The 23,784-nt window shown below is 41.1% G+C and overlaps 1 long non-coding RNA gene across 1 annotated transcript in view; it reads left to right on the forward strand.

The window, feature by feature from the left end:
- Positions 1 to 1,331: 1,331 nt before the first annotated feature.
- The window catches only part of LOC137448952 (uncharacterized), a 48,038-nt gene continuing 25,585 nt past the window's right edge, over positions 1,332 to 23,784 (forward strand). Inside the window, exons 1-3 of the long non-coding RNA XR_010989267.1 lie at positions 1,332 to 1,397; positions 17,889 to 17,976; positions 22,355 to 22,448. This is a non-coding gene — a long non-coding RNA (uncharacterized lncRNA). The remainder of the gene's footprint in view (positions 1,398 to 17,888; positions 17,977 to 22,354; positions 22,449 to 23,784) is intronic.

Genomic DNA, 23,784 nt, shown 5'->3' on the forward strand with positions numbered 1-23,784 from the left:
CTCCTCTCTTTTACCCCTTTTCTTTCTTGTTTTCTCCAGGATGGGAATGAGGAGCTTCTTTTTGTCTCTGGAGACTTCTGTGATGTTTATTTGATGTATATCTTTAGAGTTTTATTTCATCTTGACTGCGTTCCTCAAGGAGAGTTTCCGTATTCTGTAGCTATCTGGGGAACATAAAGACTGATAGAAGGGAGGTATTCACTGAATTACTTGTCAATCAAAAGAGTGTTTTCATCTAGCACCAGAACAAGAGCACACAGACTCAAGCTGCACCAGGGGAAGTTGAGGCTGGAGGTGAGGAGAAAGTTCTTCAGAGAGAGAGTTGTTAGCCATTGGAATGTGCTGCCCAGGGAGATGGTGGAGTCACCATTCCTGGAGGTGTTTAAGAGGGCATTGGATGTAGCACTTGGTGCCATGGTTTAGTAGTCATGGGGTCTTGGGTGACAGGTTGGACTTGATGATCTTTGAGGTCTTTTCCAACCTTATTGATTCTATGATACATTCTTCCCTGCAGAGTCTCTTTCCAAAACGAGGATGACTCTTGGCATCTGCCCATATGTCCTAAGTTATTACACAACATGAAACTCTTGCCTTTATACCACCATACAAGACGAGGAACCCCCTCATGGACTTTCCTACCTGTGAAGCTCCTTTCACATTCATCCTTAAGTATGTGTGTCCACATGCCTATATATATATATAGGTATGTATTGTAAAGATATGTAAAGGATATACAAAGAGCATGTGACCATTAGCTTCACCTTAACCAGGCAGAATGCTTGAGACAGTCTTGTGAACATCGAATGCCCTGTGATACGGCAACATCAACAGCCTGATGTGGCTTTATTTTGATGTAGTGTTTAAGAACTGGCCCTTTGTGCTAGGTAATGTAAGCATGAAATAAAAGAGGCAGTATTGGTCCCAAAGGCTTACTACTTCAGCCTATGAATCTAATATACTAATCTCTTGTCTGTTCTTGAGTGGTTGATGTGTACTGAATGTGTAGCTTGAAGGCAAAATACACCACCACAGCACCTCCTTCAAAGCTCAGTGTGTAGCTCACCATCCATGGTGAAACCCTTTTGCTTTCATGCTGCATGTGGCTGGCAGAAAGTGACCGTGATATGTAACTTGTATTTCAGCGCTTGAAGAGTCTGTGCTTAGAGTCAGTGATGTGCATCTTCACCTCCAATTACGAAACCATCATTGTGAAGAATTTTCATGAGCAGGAACAACTTATGGGACAGGAAAGTATAAAAGTTGCCCTGAGTCTATCCTGTGCTTCCTGTGAATGCTGCTGAAAACTGCAATGTCTTTTCCTCTGGCTTTTAGTGACTACAGATGATTACGGACTACTGTGACATAACAACTAATTGCAAGTTTTGCTTGAGACCAAGGTAGGAAGAGAATATATCCTTGTGCTTTAATTATTTCTTCTTGATTATTCCTTTCTGATGAGCACTTTGAAATAGTGTTTTGTTTTTTTTTTTTTTAAATCAGTTTTATATTTACTGGCTTTCTAAAAAGATAGCAAATGGTTTAATTGAACTGGGGGTAGGAGTTTCTGGAACATGAGCTCAGCCAGCTCCCTAAATCCTGTAGGAAAAGTGCTTCTTGAGAGGATTGTCACTGAGAAGATATGTATTGTGGAATGGTAGAAAGCAGGAAAGGCAAAGTGTAGTTGAGGGCCTTGATTTCCTTCAGCTTATGCTCCTTTTAGATGTTTTTTTTTGATGGTTAGACAAACTGCTTGGTGCTTGCATGACATCAGTTTTGCAGTTTTCTCTTTGACACCTTTTGCTGTGACATGCCTGACCTTAGATTTGTCCACTTTATGGATGGGCAAATAATGTGGTCATTAAGGATGCATGCTGAGGTCAGAGGTTGGCTGATGTTTGTTTAATTGAGTCCCATGGCAGAACCTGGAAAATCCTCAGCAGGAAAGGCTGTCCTTCAGTAAGAATCCTGAAGTTGGTCAGACAATTTGAATCTGACCTTCCTGCATCTGGTGGAGTTTTACAGCTTGATGCAGTGACTTTAAACCACTCTTGCAATTTCCTGATCCTAAACATGCTAAAATGTTTAAATCTCTTCCCATGCAATACTGTAACACAAACTCAGGGTCTTAACATGTAAGGTAAGGTAACTACTCCTGGTTTAGGCATTTTGTAATTGTAATGAGCTGGATGGAACATTTTACTTGGCATCCAGTTAATGGAAAAGAAGCCAAAGACAACAAAACATGAAAGAGAACAAAATGCTCCTAGTTTAAAAGAAAACAATTCTGTGCCTGAATGAGATGGCTAGCACAATTCATTGATGGACACAAACCCAGGAGGCTGTGCTGTTGCTGCTGATTTTGCAATGCCAGCTGAAAAAGAAGCAGATATTCCTGGTTAAGGGGACAGGAGTTTCCTGGTGAGCACGTAGTGCCAGTGGGTGCCAGGAACAGCAGAACATCTTTAATGTGCAGAAGGGGTTTTAATGACTTAATGAACCTGCTGGACTGAATCAGTCAAGAAACAGCAAGTAGAGGTTGGAGGAAAACACGCTGACTTCTGGCAAGAACCACTTATTTACGTGACCACTTATTTATGGGCTATGATAGATCATTACTTTCAGATTATATATGAGGATTGTTACCAGAATTTCAGTGAGGTAGCAGACTCTTTGTTTTCTGGGAAAAGCCCATGGATATAGAGGAAAAAAATTGCTCATTTATTTATCTGATTTCTCTCAAGAGGCCCCAAAGCCTAAGGATGTTTTACCTAAATGTTTTCCCTCTCAAACTTCAATTTCATTAATATATAAATATATTCTGGGCTATGAAAACATTAATAACTGTAAAGGGAAAAAAATAAACACTTATTTTTGCACTGAGACTGTAGGGGACACTGGTGACAGGTTGGACTCAATGATCTTTGAGGTCTCTTCCAACCTTGGTGATACTGTTTATTGGCTGGAACAGGCACAGCCTACTTGGATTGTAATACTTCACTACTACTCACTGTGTTAAAGAAGTGCAACATGTTGGTTTTTTTGTTTTCATGTGTAATGTATGTTAAGAACTTTGCATTGAGAGTGAGGTGAACACACTGGAGACTCCCCTGGTAGGGGAATGGAGGGTGTGCAAAGACAAAATTAGGTGGCTTAGAGTATTCTTGTTGAAGTCAAAATGCTGGCTTAGGTACTTAGACTATGATGTTGTCCTAAAGCGTAAGCTATATCTTTACAAGCAAGTGGTAGGTAATATTTAATATCTATAGCTGAATAGTGTGGGAACCCACGTGCATTCCTACACTCACCTACAGGGTGAGCTTAGGCAATGTTAAGGCAAAAGTATCTTAATATATTGTAAAGTTCAACTAATCTTCAACAACTTAGAATCAGTAATGCTGTGTACAAAAATGGGTTTGAAGTTTTCCCACTTATGGTCACATCTTCCCTTTGCATAAGGCAAAATAGATTCCTTATGCCCAGTCGAGCTGGGACAAGTTATAGCTTCTGGCAGCTCAGGAACATAGATTCAGAGGGGGATAGTATTTTTAAAATATGCAAAACATTGTTTTCAGGGGAAACAAATGTTCTGCACTGCAAAAAACCTTCGGCGTGCCTCAGTTTCAATTCTAGCGTGAGCCTTAGAAACCTGGCCTGTGTTCCTTAAGCAGTTTACAACCACAGCCAGCTTTCAAGGGGAACACCCTGCTCCCCATGGGGAAGGATTTATGATTTTATTCAGGATGTATGAAATGTGATAATTTTGGCTGGATTTCAGGAAAGAAAAGGGGGGAGGGGGGGCAGCGGCTACATTCATTCACATCCCTTTCAGTCTGCTTGTTGTCAATGGAGTTCTAGTGACAATGAACAATGGCTGAGTGCAGGCTGCAGAATGGACACCCTGTGCTTTGTGAGAATGGCCAAAACCCAGAAAAAAAATGGAAAAAGAACTGGCTCTTCTGTGAGCAGAAGCTGCTGGTGCTGGCAGAGCTGTAGTGGAAAACAACAGCAGTTTCAGAGGGCCCCCATTAGGGGACCTTTCTTCTAGATCCTGAGCTCTTGCTCTCTCTGACCTACTGAAGCAATCTGTTACAATACAGTGTGAACTCAGCCTTCAGAAAGAGCTGGAATCAGTTGTGTTTCCAAAATTCACGTGTGTGCTGACAAGTGTTGCTGGAATTTGCAGGAGCTTTTTGTCCCTTGAACTGCACAAATAGACATTTACCAGTTTTGAGGGAAACTCTTTGAAAGGGAAGTTTTAGGAGCTAAGCAAAGTGTGTGGTATCCAGTGGGCTAAAGGAAATGCTTCCCAGTGTTCCTTCTTGCTGATAGTTCAATGTTATCTAACACATAGCAATTTCCATTTAATGAAAGTGTGTGTGGGGAGAGAATTGCTATCTGTAAAAACAGTTCCTGAGCCAGATCCCTGGCTTGCATCCATCACCCCTGCTCCACTGGGGCACAGGAGAATTCCTTGGGTACCACTGAACTGCTGCAGGAGTCTGGCCCCTGCAGCACCCTCTCACTGTGCCTTTCACGGGGGGAGAACACCTGGGACAGAGCTGAGGTTAGGCAGGAGGGATGCTTAAACCATTCATGAACTCTGGCAAGCCCCAACTGCTGAAACAGCCCTTGGGAGGATGTTGCAGCTGAATGCAATTTTGAGCAGTCTGAAGCAGCTTCATGCTGCTGAGTGGGGTCCCAGAAGGACCCCACGTGAGATGGGAAGTCCTGAGAGTCTTGCAGGTGGCTGCACTTGGATTTTGGTGCAGGGTGACTGAATATCTGCAACCTAATGTGCTGTCAATAACTTCAAAAAAAGGAGAGATGGGGTTATGCTGCCCCCCTGCTTACCATCTAAACATATCTGCATTTTGTAAGCAAAGCAATAACTTAATAACACACTGGAAGTAACAGGTATTGCCTGGGAGGCTGAAAGTGAGATCTGAACGGGCGAGCTGTACTCCACCTGGGATCCGTGAGAGCCTTGAGGTCATTGACAAAGATGTCTTGACTTGAAACTGTAAACTTTCTTTGGGATATGCTCTGCACTTGAATAATCAAGTGGGGAATGATTTATTGACATTTTATGCAGACAGAAGAAGCAGTCTAAAGGGAGACAAATACACTATTGAAACAGGTTTCTTTTTGATGAAAATGAAAATAAAATGCTTGACTTCTTTCATATCATAATGTAGCTTGCAACCATCTACATGCCCTTAGAGAGAGAGAGGGTTCATACCCACTACAGATGTATAACCACAGAATCATCAGGGTTGGAAATGGCCTCTAAGATCATCAAGTCCAACAATTATCTGTTAGACAAGTTTTTATAGAATAACCAGCACATGCTATTCAATGTTTCATAGAATAACCAGCACATGCTCGTTGTGGACCTCATTACTGCTCAACAAAATGCTACCACAGCCTCAGGTTAATTCAAAAGCAGCAGCAGGACCACATGAAACCAGAAAATCACCACTAGAGATGTTAGCCACCACAAATTAAAGGTCCCACAGTTTCCCCATGCTAAGCAGCTCATATGTGCTATCCTTCTTGTGTCCTAATATTCCTAAATGCATGGTAAAATATGAAATGGTAACTGCACAGCAGATAGTTGCCTGGAAAACATCCCCTCACCTGTAATATACATCTAGCTGCTTTGTTAATGTTGCTGTTCAGGTACAATTTGAAATCAAGAGAGAAAGTCATTCCAGAGCCTACCCAAGAAGGTCACAAACTCCCTTTGAAAGCACTGATACTTCCTTTTGTTCGCTCTTATGTATCTGATTACAAATTACTAAATCCTGCTGCTATTTGAGAACTTTCAGATTCTAATCAGCACTTTGATGAATGTACAGCACAATAATGCAGATGAGTGAAGTCACCCTTTATGCATACAGCAGCGTGCACGGACGAAAATGTGGAGAAACCATTCAAAAGCACTGGGACCTTTGTGGTCTAGGAGCTGCCTTTGTAATCAATCCTGACTGTAAGTTGTTGTCTAACAGCTAGACATTGTTAAACTGTCCAATTAAACATTTCCCCCCCTTCCCTCCCCCCCAAAATCATATAAACACAAACTGTTCTGCTTAAAATGTGACCAGTTATTGATAAAATAGAGTGAAAAAATCTAGAAAAAGGAAACACTACAGAAATCTACTTGAAAAAATAAGAGGGAAACCTGAGTAAGTTTCACCAGTGTCAGCAAATTAAAGATCTTTTCTTTAGTGTCTAGGAATTAGGTGACTTCCTACCACTTTGTAGTACAGTAAAGGAGACTTTTGATTAAATTAGGTAGAGATCAACATCACAGCCATTTCCCCCCTCCCCCCCCCCCCCATTCAATGAAATGTAAGGAAAGAAAACCAATACAGCCAGGTGTTAATAAATAAGGAAAAAAAATAACTTATGAGGTAGTGTTTTCATCAAATATAATGAAATCAAGTAATTGAAGTAAAAGTCATGATTTATGTGACCACATAATCTATATGCTTTAATACATATATATATGAATATCATGCTGTGTCTTTTTTGTTACTGCAGATGACATAGTACTGACATGTTCTTTTAGTCTGTTTAATGCACTTTATCTTCACTGTTTTCATTAGATATAACAACTCCATGGAACTACTCTGTAAACTAAAAATTGTGCTGAAGGGAAGTGAGGACAGTGCTGTCAATTTTGGAAGGGGAAGGGAAGCAGAGAACTTCCTCTCACATACCTGCTCAACACCAGCTGATGCCCTAGAAGGGATAGTACCTGTCTGTTCTTATATAGTCTATATGTTTCTTTGCCTGTGTGGTTTTGCATTATAGCATCAGTATTCTTTTAGTGTTGATTATGAAGAGGCAATCTTGCCTTCTTTTAAAACTTACACCATTGCTTAGCCTGGAGAAGAGGAGGCTCAGAGGAGACCTTATTGCTGTCTACAGCTACCCGAAGGGAGGTTGTAGGCAGGTGGGGCTTGGTCTCTTCTCCCAGGCAACCACACCAGAACAAGAGGACACAGTCTCAAATGGTACCAGGGGAGGTTTAGGCTGGAGGTTAGGAAGAAGTTCTTCACAGAAAGAGTGATTGGCCATTGGAATGGACTGCCCAAGGAGGTGGTGGAGTCACCATCACTGGAGGTGTTTAGGAGGAGACTAGATGAGGCACTTGGTGCCATGGTTTAGTTGATAAGGTGGTGTTGGATGATAGCTTGGGCTCGATGATCTTGAAGGTCTTTTCCAACCTGGTCTATTCTATTCTATTCTATTCTATTCTATTCTATTCTATTCTATTCTATTCTATTCTATTCTATTCTATTCTATTCTATTCTATTCTATTCTATTCTATTCTATTCTATTCTATTCTATTCTATTCTATTCTATTCTCTGGGGAGTTTCCTGTAAGGAGGACTTTCCTGCCAACTCACACTGTGTATGGGCAGTGGTGTGTGTTGTTCTGGTGAGGCTACCCATGATTACAAGAATGGGAAATTTAACCAGTGCATATGTTCCTAAATGTTATGTGGTCTAAAGAAAAGAGTTCTCTGTAGAGGTGCTGCAAACTGAAAACAACTGCTTTACAATAACCTTCCTCCTCTGCTGATGCATGTATGCTGATGTTCTCAGCCCTTTAGGCTGGTGCATCTGAAGTACAGGAAACAAGCTTTTCTTGGAGAAGTTGGAGTATCTTCAAGGTACCTTCTCCTTCTGAGTGTAGTTAAGCAATCTGCTATGCCTGTATTGAAAGAGCATAAAAATACTAAACTGCTTGCAGGTTTGTCAGCAGAACTGAACAGGTATGCTATGGTATTAGATGTGATCATAGTTATATACTCAGCATAGTTTGTTTGCAATTCAAGACCTAGAAACCTTCTGCACTCTGCTAAATTTAACCTGGATCCCTTTTATTTTTCTGTCCCATTCTTTCTTAGAGTGTCCATACATATTTATACAAATCCAGTGGACAGTGCTGTTCTATCTGGGAAGCCCATATACACATCTAATGCTTTTCCCAGCTGCAAATAGGTTCTTGGTGCAGTGTGTCACTTCTCATTATTGTGGGGTGCTGTCTTTTCAACACTTAAGCATGTCATGTCACCACATGATTAACATTTAAAGCAGCAGCTCACTGCTGTTAGCAGCAAAAGTCAGTATTGCTTATCTGCTTGGTTCCCCTGTTGATTGTAATATGGGAAGTCACTATCCTCTAACTGAACAAATTTCTTTCAAGTGAGCTTGAAACAGACATGGAGTAGTAGCACTGTAACAATTCACTTCTTTCCCCCTCCTTCCTCTTCTTCAGTCAGGTCTAATACATCTGATGCATTTCCAGAGATCCCAGGCATAAGATAAGCTGTAAGAAGTTTCCAGTTATTTCTAAAGAGATGGAGTCTGAAACATTGAAAGAGGTCACCCTGAATCTGTGTGAGTATGAAAAAGGCAGGCATGCTAGCCCAGATGGTCTGTCTTTATACTCTCTGTACTATGCTTTGCACTTTGCTTGGAAGGAAGGAATTTTATGATCAAGAGCAGAAAAAAAGGATTTAGAATTGTTAATACACTGCTTGAGTGCTTAGCCATTTACATTTACAGTAATTTCTTCTGGGGGGGAAAAAAAAAGTCATCTTTTTCCTGCCAACATGTAGGAAAAATAAAGTCTGATTGAATTAAGTCTGGGAACCAGTTTGATTAGAAATTGAAATAAATCTCTTAGGGCTCTAGGAACCTGGTTCTTTTGTGGCATTCCTTCCCTACTCTAATGGGCCCTAGTGCTTGATACTGAATGATAAGAAATGCTAGTTTCTGAAAACAGCTGTTGTGGCTTGGGTAGTTTGGAACCACATTTTGAGAGCTGAATGTAAACCACAAATACATGGAAATGAAGGCGAGTCAAACTGATCCTCCAGATACAGTTTGAACCAATGGTCATTATTGCAAACAAGTTCACCAAAAAGCACTAGAGTTACACTTTTTTTTTTCCCACTTTTGGAAATGAAAAGCAAGGCCACCATTATTCCAGTCAGTGATACTCTATAAATGTCTGTCATGTGTAATGGCATGTATACACCATGGGACTTTTAATAGGCACTTGGAGGTACCACAGTATTACATGTTGGGGGCTGGCCTGGATGACCTTTAAAAGTCTTTTCCAACCCAAAACATTCTGTCATTGTGGTATCTTCTGTTTACTGAACTGTACCCCAGTGCCATTTTGCTGGGATAGAGATATGGTTGGCCTTGATGATCTTAAAGGTCTTTTCCAAGCAAAACAATTCTGATTCTATCACTGGATTCTGAGAAAGAAGGAAAGAAGGAAGCTGGGAGAAGAAAGTGTAAGGAGGTAGTGGAAAGACAGACAAGAGAAAGTGAAACAAAACATCAGGCGTAGAGAAAGAATGAGATGAATATAAATGGGGGGAAAAATATTGCCGTCAGACACTGTTTTTCATTGCTTTAAATGCTCTGTAAAGCAGAGCAGTCAACAGCCAGGCAATTACACCGCCAGGCGCTTTAGATTACATTAGGGTGCAAGGCAAGCTTTGCTCTCCATGGTTTATGATATCATTTGAACCCTCTGAAAGAATAAATGGTATAATTTGTGATGTGACTCACACAGGAAAGCAGATAGGCAGTGGTATGCCATGATACAAGTGAGAAAAAGACAAAACAACAGTCAAGGAGTGGTTACAGTAGGCATTGTGTTACTTTTATCTTCTGATATTGTTTATCATATTAGTATTATCATTATTATTTGCTAACCTTAGCATATGACCTAGCAACAAAAATTCAAGGTTTGGAGCCAGGATCGTAGACAAAACAGCCCGGTGCTTACGGCAGTTTCTTCTGTTGTTGATTATTAAATTGTTTCTGTGAATGATAATAATGATAACAACAAGGAGAAATGTACACCATGCTGTGACCAATTTCCTGCCACACCACGAGTGATGCACACAACTGCCTTCTGCAGCTGTAATGATGCTCTCGGATGGAGGAAGCCCGAGTGTGGATGGTAAGAGTGTGGGCTGGAGTGTCCTGCTGAATTGCACTGAAGAGGCAGATGCCTAATTTAGTTCTTCAGGCTGCACAGCTTCCCGCATGCTGAAAGTCAAAAACACAGGAAAAGAGGTCTGACAGAGCTGGTTGGCACTCAGACAGAGGTATAGTATTGATTTGCTGGGGGAGGAATACCAGTGTTATGGCCAAGTTTAAAAACTTCCTGGCTTACCATCTGCATTCTGCTGCCTTCTCTCTTCCTGTGTTTTGCGTTTATTAAATTATGCTAAAGGGCACCGGAGAAAACCCCTGGTGAAAATGGAGTGCCCTGTTTTTCCAAGAAGTGAATAATAATTTAAAGGTTATCATCTGCAGTTTTATGCAGAGCCTTGAGCTATGCTGTATGTCCTATTTTTCTGAACCCCTTTTGTTAGTACGTTTATAGGCAGACTTGAGAACTCCAAGAATTAGCTAATGTTAGACCAGTAAAAATGTTCCTTGAAAATGACAGATATAGGGAACATTTCTACTAGGGGTTACATTTGGTCATGTTTTTTTTCCATTAGATCATGCTCCTGTGGAGTTCCTAGAGTCTTACTGGAAGATCCTGCTGGCTCTTGGACTGTGATGCAGAAATGTCCCTTACGTTCATTAGAGGCTTATATTGGAAGTGGAGAGCTTCTGAGCTTTTCAGCTGTAATTCAACAACATTAGTCTTAGGCAGGAAAGTGAAAATTTATTTACTGAAAGTAAAATATTTGTTTTGGCCAGGATGCCATTTTTGGCACTAGTACTGATGCCTTGTAGGTCAAATTTTGGTAGCAGGCTAGTAAGACTCTGATTACAAACACAGGCGAATTTAATAAAAGTTCAGGCCGATCTCATTCCTCTTGGTGTAAATCCAGAGTATTTTGCTGAGATCTCTTGCCATCTGACTAAACTTGCTGCTTCTAGGGTCTGCCAGTGTACACACTATTTGGTGTTATTAGCCCAGAATATGTGTATATTTAGATTTTTCTCATTATCACGGAAAGAAAGGAAAAAAAGAGCCAACCCACTTTACAATTAACTATGAGCCCAATGCCAACCCAGCCATGCTAAGCAGGTGACACAAGCTCGTGTTACTGACGTGATAGTTACCTGGTTTAGGAAGAATAATCAACTGTAACAGCAACAATAATAATGCAAAAATAACCTCTTGAGAAAAGTGATTATTACTACCCCACTTGTGCAGGCAAACTGATTTCAAGAGGTCAAACAGCCTGCCTAGCTCTTCCTTGTAAGATGGAAGTGAAACTTGTGTAGACAGTTGGTGGATTATGCTACGTGCAGTGTTACTTGGGGCTTTCAGATCAAGCTTTGCTGTACTTGCACTTCAAAGCTTGTGGAGGTAATCAAACCAAGACTTCTCTTTCTTACAAAATTAAACTCCTTTATGTGCTCTACAGGAGATTAGTAAAGCCTTAGTTGTATTGCACTCAAGAAATATTTTCTGCTGGTATGTAATGGGATGTCTTTTTCTTGTTGGTCACCATCTTTGTGCTTCCTTTTCAAAGAGGATGGCTGCTAGGAAGGGCCATACAGTTGCTGTAAATGTTGTCCTTATGCCTGACCTTCAACGGCTCAGTGGGGACAGTAATCATAAGTTTGGAGTCCCTAAGAGTTAGTGTCCGTGTTTGCCAGGAGACTTTGTAGGCAGTAAATGCTGAAATTTCACACAGTGGTCATGTACTAGAAAGGTGTGACTACCTAGGGGTGCAGAACTGACACTCTCCTCCCAAGAATTAACACAAATTTTACTTGCTCCAGACCTTCAGCTCTCTTTTGAGTGTTCCAGGTCTTGGACCAATATTCTCACTTTTGGTACCCTAAATTAGAACACAGGAAACAGGAGCTAGATACTTAATGAACTTGCTGTGGAGAATCTGAGCATGGTGCACTGATCTTGTCAAGCACCCTGATGCAGATGCTTCAGGTTCAGTGGTAGGTATGCAGATTTAGCAGCTAAGCCTAAGAGTTCTAGTTTACACTTTTAGATCCAGCCTATGCTTTTAGTTCTCAGAAATTATTTAAGCAGTTATTAGACCTGCAACAAATTGCAGCAGAAAGAGCAGCAGAGCATGGAGAAGCTCTCTTTACAAGGTACTAGGGGCCACTTGCATAACAAACCTGTCAATGATTTATAGAGCGTAGAGACACAGTATCACAGAAAGTCTGCCTCAAAACAATTGGTTACTCATTACCACATTGTTTCAGTGATCTTCTCATCTTACTGGAGGTGCTGGACAGCAGGAAGACCTTCTTGTCTCTTTAGCACCTGGTGATCCTTGGACAACTTTTGTTGCCCTCTCTGTAAATTAATGTCAGCTTTCCTACAGAAGCATAGGACAGCCTACTGAAGTACAATGCCTGTTTTATTTGAATGTTCTCTGGGAAACAGTTTAGAGAGCATCCATATCAAACAATTTCTGCACTGCGGTATTTGTACCTTGAAGAGTTAGGTCAAGGGTTTTGGATCAAAGCCTGGCTGAGACTGCGTACATCATGAGGCCCAGGGAAAGAAGCATTGGATTTCTTGCTTAAAACTGGCTGTTAAATGCAAATGCATCATCCTTTGTGTTATATAAAATCCAAGTTGTGTGTTCTGTATTTTCTTGAGGCAGCAAACTGTTGAACAGAATCCCCTTCATTTCAAGGTCTTTTGCTCAGGCTCTTGATGAATTCATTAAACTATATATTCATTATAGGTGATGAAAAGTACATAACCTTTCTGGGAGGGAAGTGGTTTGCTCCATAAGTAAATCTAGCTCTCTAAATTAAAGATGTGTTAGCTTGAAATACCTGGATCCAACAGTGCTGTAATCTGAGCGAGGCAAGGAGTTGTAATGGTAGCTTTGGGAAGGAGGCTACTCACAGCGGAACGGATGAGCTTTACCAAGTGCTCTGGTAGGCTAGAATTCCAGGCTGTGCTGGATCAGGGGACAAAGTAAATTCCAGAATCGAGGTTCCTCAGGGAGGAAGTCCTGACAGTTTCTCAGATCAGAAGTACTGCAGGCTAACAAGTAGGAAAGTTTTGGATTATATTCCGAGAGGCTGTCTCACACAGTCTGTGTCCTTTAGGAGGCCAGAGGATGGGTAATGATGGAACATGCTCTGTAGTTGTGCTATTTGATGGTGAGCCCATTGCTATCTGTGTTGTTTGCAGTTCTTCATAACTATGAAATCTAGCTCCAGTATTGAAAGCATTGCTGTAGTCTAAGGAAGAATTAATAAGTCAATGAGTTCCACATATTCCTGTTGGGGTCTTCCTAAGTGGCCTTCCTCACTGTTGTCTTCATTCTAATTACAATCAGGAAGCAATAAGTACTTAACCAGATGTCAGGTGAGAAACAGCAGATGTACTCCTATGCAAGAAGTTTAGGTATAGCCTTTGCCATATCTTGCTAGTGATTTTCCTGGCATGCCTGTACAGCCCTGGCCAGTTCACATGTATCCCAAAAGCAAAACACCAGCCAGCTCCTAACTTAACTGTAGACTTCAGAAAAAACCCAGTCCTCTGCTTGCATTCTCAAGATTTTGATGCTTCAATGTTGGGAGGTTTTTGGTGTTGTTTCCCCCCCACCTACTTTCTTTGCATATTTTGGTTCCAAATGTATGTGCACTGCAGAAACCGATCCAAGGCACTATTTTCTGACCATTTTGCTCAGTTCCAGCTTGTTCATGGTCTCATTATCAAATTTGTTGGCACAGGGAACTGGCCACAATTGGCATACTCTGCAGCACTTGCTGTAGCGGTTGGATGCCAATGAAGAACGTTCTATAGCAAAGGCAGTGTTACAGCATCTCAGTGGCTTTTCCTCGTGGTTGGACACAATCCAGTCACAAACACGTCAGGATACAAATGTAATCTGTGTTTGTGGAAAAATAAACATCCCAGCTAAGACCTAAGTAAATCCTTCTCAGTACTGACTGTGACCAAGGTGCGAGCCAGATCAAGCACGCATGGTGAAACAAATGCTGTCCTCATGTAATGGTTCATGTGAAAGCTGCACTGTATTAAATCTGTAGCTGTTTTCCATTTGAGTACCAATTCACGATGCAACCAATGCAAATCTATTAATTGCTACCTCAGTTGTTGTTTTGGGGTGGTTTTATTTTTGAAGTTGGGGCTTTTCCTCCCCGCTCTCTCCCAGTAATCGAATTTTGATCCCCTGGAACCGCTTTTGCTCTCAGTGAAGCCCTCAGGAGCACTGCACAGCTACTGTAGACAAAAGGGCTATAGTTGGTCACTTAGCAGACACAATGTACTTTTTTTTTAACAGTTTAATGCAAAGTCAAAATGAGAGCCAACATTATTTTAATTTTAGCATGACAAGTCACGTGCAGCCACAAATCATGCTGTTGTCATCAGGGTCTTAGGAAAACATATTCCTGGGAGAAAAAGTAAGCTAATGCAGTTAAACAAAGTACATTGCAGGAGGAGAGAAAAATCCAGTTGGAAGAAGAAACCTGGTGTCCTACTTATTAGTACCTTTTGAGATCTCTCTTTAGTGCCTGAAATATTAATTAGTGAGCTAGAAAAACATGTAGACTTCATGCAAAAACATCTTGCTCCCTTCAACGCAAGCAACAGTGTCTTAAAATGAAAGGTTGCCAGTGCATGGCTTATTTACTCGCACAACAAGAAGAATATGTTTTGTGCTGTTGAAAAAGTTTTCCTTAATAAAATGCAGAGGCTAGAATGCTCAAATCTTTTGAAGTTCCTCCTAAACATGTAATATTTAGCTTGAGAAGCAATAGTGAGGAAATGAACATGATAAGAGCTCATTCAGTAACAGCCCTAAATTGATTATTTCCTTCCTTATGTAAACTGATCAGTCAGCCCTTTGGGCTCACTTCCGAATACCAGCTCAGCACAAGAGCCTTATCACAAGGAAATGGAATGTAAAAGCCCTGACAATTTTGATAAGGCACGTACTTTAGTTATGATCCTATCTCTCCCCTCCTCCCTTTTAAATAATTCATCTGTGCTAAAAGGGGAGATGCCCTCCCTCTAACTTTTGTATAAATACAAGTTGATGTCGTTACATTCAGTATAAACTCTGGTCATGTATTCTGCCAGTTTCTCTGCATACTTGCAGGTAAGGAGACCAGAAGATAGATGGACAATTTATAAGGAGCTCTGGAATGGAGTGACTTAGTGCTCTGAATAGATGGTTTTTTTTTTACTGAGTTTTTGATTGCATTTCTATGTGCTTTAGACACAGTCAAAAGATTGTCGGTAGAGCAGATACCAGAGGAAAGTCGAGACAGTGTTTTGATTTGCCACCTTTATTCCATCCATGATGCCATGGCTTTTGCAGCTCCATGCGGTAGCAGAACCCAGACTGAGTAAGGCTCCAACAGCTCACAGTATGAAAGCCAAAGAAGCAAACTGAATAAACCCCTACCACACAAACATCAAACCACAGAGACAAATGTGCAGCTGCCAGGAAAAAAAAAACAAAACAGGAAAAAAAAAGAGAAGAGAAGCAAGCTTTACCTGCTAACCACTGCAGCTTAAAACTTCACAGCCAGAAGACCAGCCAAAAAGCCCCAAATACAAATTTAACTTCATTCACTTGTCCCAGTAAAGTAATAATTTACAAGTGTACGTAACGGGCTCTGTGGTTCATTGCATAGCAGGACAGCAAAGCCTGATAAAAGCGCTCAGATGACAGTGGTGTTTTTGTTTGAGATGTGATGACATGCTCCTTAAGAAAATGTTATAGGCAGCAAATCCATGACCCAGTAAAACACACTCCAGACCATCAAAGTAGTTCTACAGCTTGGTGAAATCCACTCGTCTCTAGCAAGAATGACCTAAAACTCTTCAGAGGGGGAAAAAAAACAAGCGTGTAGGAATTCAGAAAGAATGTTTTTTAAGCAAACAGTGACATACCAAGTTGAGTGTAACTTCTCCAGTGAAACCTAAGACTAAGTCAAACTTACCTGATTATTTTTTTTTTTTTCCTGCAGAAACTCAAATTTTGACTCATTTATGCAAATTAGGGAAAAGTCATGAGTGAAACTGGGCTGGCATTTCGTTTGGATTGGCTGCCTAGCAAGATCTCTCAGAAATACTCATCTTCAAAACAATGTCATAAATCAAGAAAGGCTTGATTGCTGACACTGGGAACTCATGGCAAAGATAGCATTGATTTTAATGGGGTTAGGAGTTTTCCAAAGTTCCTGAGGTTTTGAATGAAGAAGCCCCTAGATGGCTTCACAAGACATCTTAAATGCTTACCACTGAAGAAAAGATCTGTTGTGACGACAAGAGTATTTGGTGAAGCAGTGTGAGTGTGAAAGAAACAAGACTAGGAAAAGGTGATGGAGCAAATCCAGAACATACCTGTGTGCAGTTGAGCACCCAGAGGAAGGGATGCATGCTTCCTGATGGAAGACTTAGGGTCAGAATAGATGAACCTATGTTGCCTTTACTCTTTGTGCACAACACAATCTTCCATAACTCTCTGCTTTCTACATCATACTGATACCAGCACACCTGTAACAAACTCTATGCACCAGTAAGAAATTTGTGTGAAAGTTTTGGAGGGGAAAAAAAGCAAAGCATTAAAAGGGATGAGGAAAAGCAATGCATTTGCAGTGTGGATACTAGGTTGCAAAATAGAAGGGGGTGTAACTGCATTGCCTGTCATTTGTTCTTTTGGGCCTACAGCAGCAGAGTCCTCAGGGAAAAGAATTACAGTAGGAGATACTATCTTTAGTGCTCTATTTCTTATCTAGGATTAATAGTCCGTAGGATTTTCATTATAATTGGTATAATCATTCCTGGCTCTGGTTACACAAATGAGTAAAGAGCACTTTGATGCTCTGTGAAGCCTGACTTGCTTTATAGAGTTTAAATGGAGGCCTTCAAGATATTAGAAAGGTGGACAAATAGAACTGCTGACATTTTCAATCCAGCAGCCAAACTGGAATTCCAAGTGGGGAACAGATGGGATGGCTGGGACTCTGCATCCATTTCTGTAAATGATGGTGGTTGTGTTTAACTCCAAAAGGAAAGAAAATTAGTGACTTCAGATATTCTGCAGCAACTGACTGTAACATGCATGGGTTTTGTTTTGTGACCCAGAGCTCAAGCCCTGGGGAAATGCAGAGCAAATGATCAGATGGTCTAACACAGCACAATCTGTTTCTGGTATACTGCAGTGATAAATATGAAGATGGCATTATACTAATCAGGCATTAATTACTTGCAGGTAGAGACCAAGGTAGATTTAGAGCTTTCAGCAAAGCTACATCATCCACCTGTGAATGGTTTAGGTTGGATGAGACCTTAAAGGTCACCTAGTTCCAAATCCTCTGCCACGGGCAGAGACACCTTCCACTAGACCAGGTTGCTCAAGACCTCATCTAGCCTGGCCTCAAACATCTCCAGGGAAGGGGCATTCACAGCCTCCCTGGGCAACCTGTTCTACTGTCTCACCACCCTTACTGGAAAGAATTTCTTTCTAATATCCAGTCTAAATCTCCCTTCCTCAAGCTTAAGACCATTGCCCCTCATCCTATCACTACCAGCCCTTGTAAAGAGCCCCTTTCTGGCTTTCTTGTCGGTCCCCTTTGGGTAGTGGAAGGCTGCTCTGAAGTCTTTATGGAGTCTTCTCTTCTCCAGGCTGAACAGCCCCAACACCCTCATCCTGTCCCCACAAAGGTTGTTGTGCAGCCCTCTGATCATCTTCATGGCCTTCCTCTGCACCTGCTCCAACAGCTCTGTGTCCTCCTTCTGCTGGCAGCACCAGAACTGGATGCAGTACTGCAGGAGGGGGTCTCAAAAAAGCAGAGCAGAGGGGCAGCTTCACCTCCCTTGTCCTGCTTGTCATGCTGCTTTTGATACTTCCCAGGGTATGGTTGGTCTGATGGAAGAAAAACAGAAAAAAACATTTCCAAGGAAGAGGCTGGGCATGTGGTGTGATTCAAGCTCTCAGAGAGGTAAGTTTAGTACCAGATTTTTTTTGCAGAAGATGTGTTTCACTGAAGGAGGTGAAATGAATGGGACTAAGATAACAATTATGTTTTAAAAAGTTAGTAACCTCGGTGTCTCATCTGTTTTGGTGCCATGCAAATGGCTTTTGCATCGTGTTTGTTTTGTGGAAATTGAGTGTGCCTCTTAATTGTCTGAGGACTTGCTGAGAAGTGGGTTTGTTAGGATTGCTGCAAAGAAAAGAAGATCTCAGGAGTCAATTATTTCTTTGTCTAAAAGGGGTAATTAAATTTGATGATAGAAGCTGTCAATGTATAAAAATATACAACTGAATGGAAGGTGAGAACAAATGCTGACAAGTGTGGTATACAGCCAGCGCTCTTGACAAGACACAGGGCTGAATTGAGCAAATGGCTCATAAAGCTCATTTAGCAGGAGGACAGTAAAATCCTTCCTTTAAGGTGATTTAGCTTTTTAGTAAGCATTTTTTATGGAGGCAGGGGTCTATCCTGGTAGATGGGGGTGCTTGCTTTTACTAGGCACTGCAGACAGCACAGCAATATAACTTTAGTTTATTATGGCACTAAAACTATTAAACAGTTACAGTCCTTTTTTTTTTTATCTTTTTATTCCACTTGAAGTGAAGTTTGTCTCTAACCAAAAGGAGATAGCCATTCTTTTCCTGTGCTGGCTATTGTTTCTGATGGGCAGTCATTTTGGTGTCTTTTGGAAAAGCATGAGTTCACTTTGTGCTAAATAGCTGCAGGGGAAAATAATATTCAACTCTTAACTCCAGTCACAGCTCACAACTCCAGTAACTCCACTTAACTTTAAAAAATGTTAAAACAGTTACTCTGTTCTCTCATTGATTGCATCATCCAGCCACAAGGCTGTCCAGTTTCCTGGGGGACAAGATAAGAGCTGTGCTGAGTGCAGAAAGGGCCTGGGCTAGGAGCCCTAGCATGAGGATGAGGATCTGGCTGATGCCCCAAGTAGCAGATAGCTATGATGGGGCTGCAGGGCATGCTCCCAGGTGGCATTTCCCTCTGTGGGTAGGTGTGGGTCTTGGATATGTGGAATCCCCTGATCCCTGGGAGTCAAATCTCCAATAAGGCATGTGACTGTGTTGGACTAAGAGAGGCAGGCTGTCTCAGCAAAAGGCAACCACTCTGCTCCTCAGAGGTAGCAGGATCACTCTCTGATGTCCTGGCCTGTCACTAGTGTGTCACTGCTCCTACCAGCTGTGCCCCTGCCTGTGCTATCTCCTGTATGGCACGTAGCTCCTGTAAGATGCCTGGAAAAACCACAGTCCTATATTCAGTCCATTGTTCTCACATGGATGTTTATTCTGGGGAGATGCACAAAACCTCTCATTCTGACTTCAAAAAGTGTGTTCCAGAGTCATTCTGAGGTCACAGAATCCTCTGAATCACTGAGGTTACTTAGACATAACCTAACTATCTATCTCTAAGCATCCTTTGAAAATTACTGTATTTCCTCTGACCAGGTCATTATCTGTTTACTGAAAAGAGGTTGCTTTGTAATGCTTCTGTATTTTCTGTCAAACTGAATGAGGTAAAGGTTTTACAACATGAAAGTCCTCATTTGGATTGAGAGCTCGTCTTTATATTCATGAGTTGGATTAGAAAAAATAATAATCTAAGAACACTGAAAAAATAGCACTTTCAAAGCCTGATTACATTAGTGTTTGGATCACATGTAAGCCTTGGATCAAGCCTTTGTTGACTTTATTCAACTGTTTCTTCAGATAGAGTAATTGGATGAAATAAGATTTGTCTTTCCACAGCAATCCTTATGTTGATTAAAAGGAGACATATGCACTCTGTTGCTAGCAACCTCTGTTACAGATGCTCTTACATATCTACTTTATTGGGGAAAAAAGAAAAGGAAAAATATAGGCTCCCATCACAGGCAAGCACAAATTGATGTCAGGTGCTGTGGATCTGGTTCACCATGACAGAAATCCTAGTGCTGTGCATATCCTAACCCAAAGCAGGACTGTCATTGCTGTTAGCCACCTCATTCCCAAGATAGACTCAGCTGTGACCTGAAAATATTAGTTTAGTTCAGGAACATCAAGAACTTGCAAACTAGAACAGACATCTGTCTCACATGCACACCAGCAATGAGCGTTAAGCTGTCTTAGAGACTTTTCCCAGTATTAGCAGATTAGTCTTATTATCCACAAGTCCCACATAACTGAATATGTTTTCCACTCTATCTTAATCATCCAAGATTAAAAACAGTTTCATGTATTCCATGTTAGCGAGGTCAGAAACTGCTATTTATGTCATGTTTATTATTAACAAACTTGACCAATCTACTCTGGCATGCTTAAGTTTAAGCCTTAGCTCCATCATGATGGTTCTGTTCAGATCAGGTCTTTATGATTCCAAGCCCTTGTGATCCTTCTGAAGTCACTTGCCTAGGACTTTGAGGAATTTCATGGCTTTTGTAGATGTATAATTGAGCATGATATGAAATCCTTACAATGTTATTGAACTTGTGGCTGTGTTTAATAGCTACCAAAACTAAACAACTGAATAAGAGCCCTAAACGAGCAGGTATGTTAGGCAAACATGGCAGGCTTGCACAGACTGTAGGCTCTGCTTCTTAAGTGGATGAGACAGACAATTATTTACTATATTTTGAGAGCACCTGGCACTAAGTCTATTGGCCAACAGGACAACTTAAATGAAAGCAGTATTCATCACAGTGCCATGTTAAGTGGATTTGAGTGCAACAGAAATAAACAAAACAGCCTCTGGAAAAGTTTCAGGATGTTCAAACTGCTGAGAGCTCTGGTGTTGCAGTCAGCTCAGGTCATTTATTAGAAGCCAAACAGCACAAATGACAATATGCTCTTCTATGTTGGTTTCTTTTCTTTTTGCCTGTTTCCTTGTGAAGAAGGTGGATTTCATGCAGCTGTGTTATTGTGCTAACACACACACCCCCCCCACCCCCCACCCCCCCAGTGGTCTTTTGTGACAGTTGCAGTTGTTCTCTCCAGATTTGACGTGGGAAGATGTGTGAGTAACTTGCAAGAGGTCATGGTGAAAAAAAATACATTCTGCTGCACTAGTTCCACCCCTGTCCTGACATCCCTCATATACCTCATTCAAGTGCTATAAATGACTGCTGTAAGAATCTCTATTCACAGAAAAAAAGTTAGAAATACAAGTCAGAACCTCAGTGAAGTCCTTAGACTTATATTCAATGTACATGAAGATCTCATTGCTTGTAATGTATGTACTATTGCACTTTACTCTTTCCTAGAAATGCTTTCAAAACCAACTCCTGAGCCACTTTGAAGCTAAGACAATTCCAAAACCTTGCAGTTCATTGCAAACACTGTGGCAGCAGACTGTTGCAAAAAGTCACATTTGGTCCCTTGGTTCATCTGAACCTCTGACATTTCTTGTAGACTTTTCTCAGGCAATGAATCCGTGAAAAATGTATGTTGCCTTTTGAAACAACAGCAGCAAACTTAGAAAGCATCTAATCACAAGCAAAGTCACAAAGCCAAATCCACCTTAAGGGGAAATGAGAAAGAAAACCAAAAATCCAAGCCTGGGTCATAATGTTTCTTTTCTGTATCACACACTCATTATGAAGGTAGCTTTTACTTAACCTCTTAGTTCTCACATCACTCATGTTAATGGCCAAGTTTCTGATACCGGTGACATTTATCAACTGATCATCTGTGACTCCATGAGTCACTGTCTCCAGGCTTGACATAAACCACTCTGGCTCTGTGCTAGGGTCACCTGGACTTTGTCACTATTTAACAATTGAAAAGGAGCAGTATTTTCTCAAAGCAGAGGCCAGACCTTTCAGTGATGTAAAGGAGCACGAGAGAAGAAAAGTCAACAGAGCGCTGACGTTTCCTAATGCTCCAAGGCAGTTGAGCAAATGGTGAAGCTCTCTTTTCCCTCTGCGCTTTCTTTTCTTTGCTCATTTGTTCCTTTGCTCTCTTCAGTTAGATCAAACATACCCAGATACTTGCAGTGGCTGAAAAGAAGCCCTTGGTTTATTACATCTGAATGCTAGCAGATGAAAAGTTTTGGGTTGTTAATCTTTTGCTCTGCCTGTAATGGAAGTCTAGCAGCAAGAACAAGATTATTTGGTTTTCTGCTCTTAGAATCATAGAATCACTTGGGCTAGAAAAGACCTCCAAGATCACCAAGCCTCTCTTTACAAGAAAGCCTTCTGAATGCAGACAATGGTTATTTTTTACAGAGTATAGAAAGTTAATGTAGGAGTAGCACACAGGAAGGGTTTTATTTGCCCTTCTTTTTAATATGGTATTGCATTTTGGACATGCAAACCTTATAACTCCTCATTTAAGATTTGATTTCTTAACAGACAGGACATTCAGACTAGGCCCATGCCTGCATTGCTGAAGAAAGTCCTCTGAAAAGGAGGAGAAATGAAGAGGCTCTTCCCTGTCTCTTTTAAGGTAATTGTTTCAATTCTTGTGCAATTTTAAGTCTGTGTCGCGCCTTGGACCTGCAAACTGCCATTGCCCTCTTCACACAGGCTGCAATCTGCTGCACAGCTTGCCTATGGCTAGTAAAGCTGCAGGTAGAAGAGGGCTCAGTTGCAACATGGGGGCCAAGGTTTACCAGTGAACCAGAGCTGTTGACAAAACCATGCTGACATTCAGTCCTGTTCTTGGGAGCTGGTATGAAAATACATAGAGACTGTTCTGAGGTCAGCTGCAACTTCTGGAGCATGTCGTCTTGTTGAAAGCTGCAGCTTTTGTATTCTTGGTCCAGTAAGTGAAAAACTAATGAAGTTCAGAAATTAATAGCTGGGAAATTTCATCCCCAAAGCATCTTTTAAAAACTCTTTAAAGCATTAGACTAGGTTGGGAGAGTCATATCACTGGTTCAACACAGATGGTTTCTTGTTGTCAAAAGAGTCTGAAACTTCTACTGGGAATTCAGTACCCTTGCTATCATGCAGCTGCTGGTCAGGCAAAGGATATGCTTATCCATGTGTCTCTGCTACTCTACTTCAATCCTGCCCTGAAATAATGTCACAGGATCTATTTCTGGATCAGTGACAGAAGTCACCAAACAATCCTTTCAAATTATTCTGTTGAGCAAATGAAGGCTTAACTCTCCTCTAAAGACAACAAGGCCAATGTAATGCCGAATGCCATAATTAGCTCCATATGTTATGAGGCATTAGGGTAGAGTGAAGTGACCAGAAGTATACTAATAAATAAAGACCATATCCTGGTATTGATCTGCATGTGGAACTTGCCTCTGAAATCAATAGGGAGCACTGAAAAAAAAATCAATGGCAGGATATGACCCTTAGATAAACTTGTTTCAAATCATTCTATCTCTCTGCTACAAGACGACAGGTTACTTTGTGTTATCTAACCCCTCAAACATCCTCAAGAAGTTTGGGAAATAGGAAAAAAGCCACATGGAAGGGACCTGTTACAGAGAATTACATGACAAACTACTTGTGTTTGGTAGGAGCTCGACGAGACATTGCTTTTTAATATCAGCTCTCTGGATGAAACATTTAAATGGTTTCTCGTAATTGAGACTGAAAGTCTCCGAGAATACCTTGGGGAAGAGTGAGTGATGTAGTAAAAGGACCCAGTGTTTATGTGCACTTCCTGCTAGCAGTATCAATAACCTTGTCCTGCATTATAGCATGGGGAAAGCTCTACAGAAATTAGACCTTCAGGCAATTGCTCTGCATGAGAAGTCAGTTGTGTGTCAAAGAGAAAATGGAGCTAGGAAGCTCAAGGGACACAGCATACCTTATTTTCT

This window comes from Melanerpes formicivorus, unplaced genomic scaffold (genome assembly GCF_026170545.1).
Source record: "Melanerpes formicivorus ecotype bairdi unplaced genomic scaffold, bMelFor1.0.p_v2 SCAF_27, whole genome shotgun sequence".
NCBI classification, from domain to species: domain Eukaryota; kingdom Metazoa; phylum Chordata; class Aves; order Piciformes; family Picidae; genus Melanerpes; species Melanerpes formicivorus.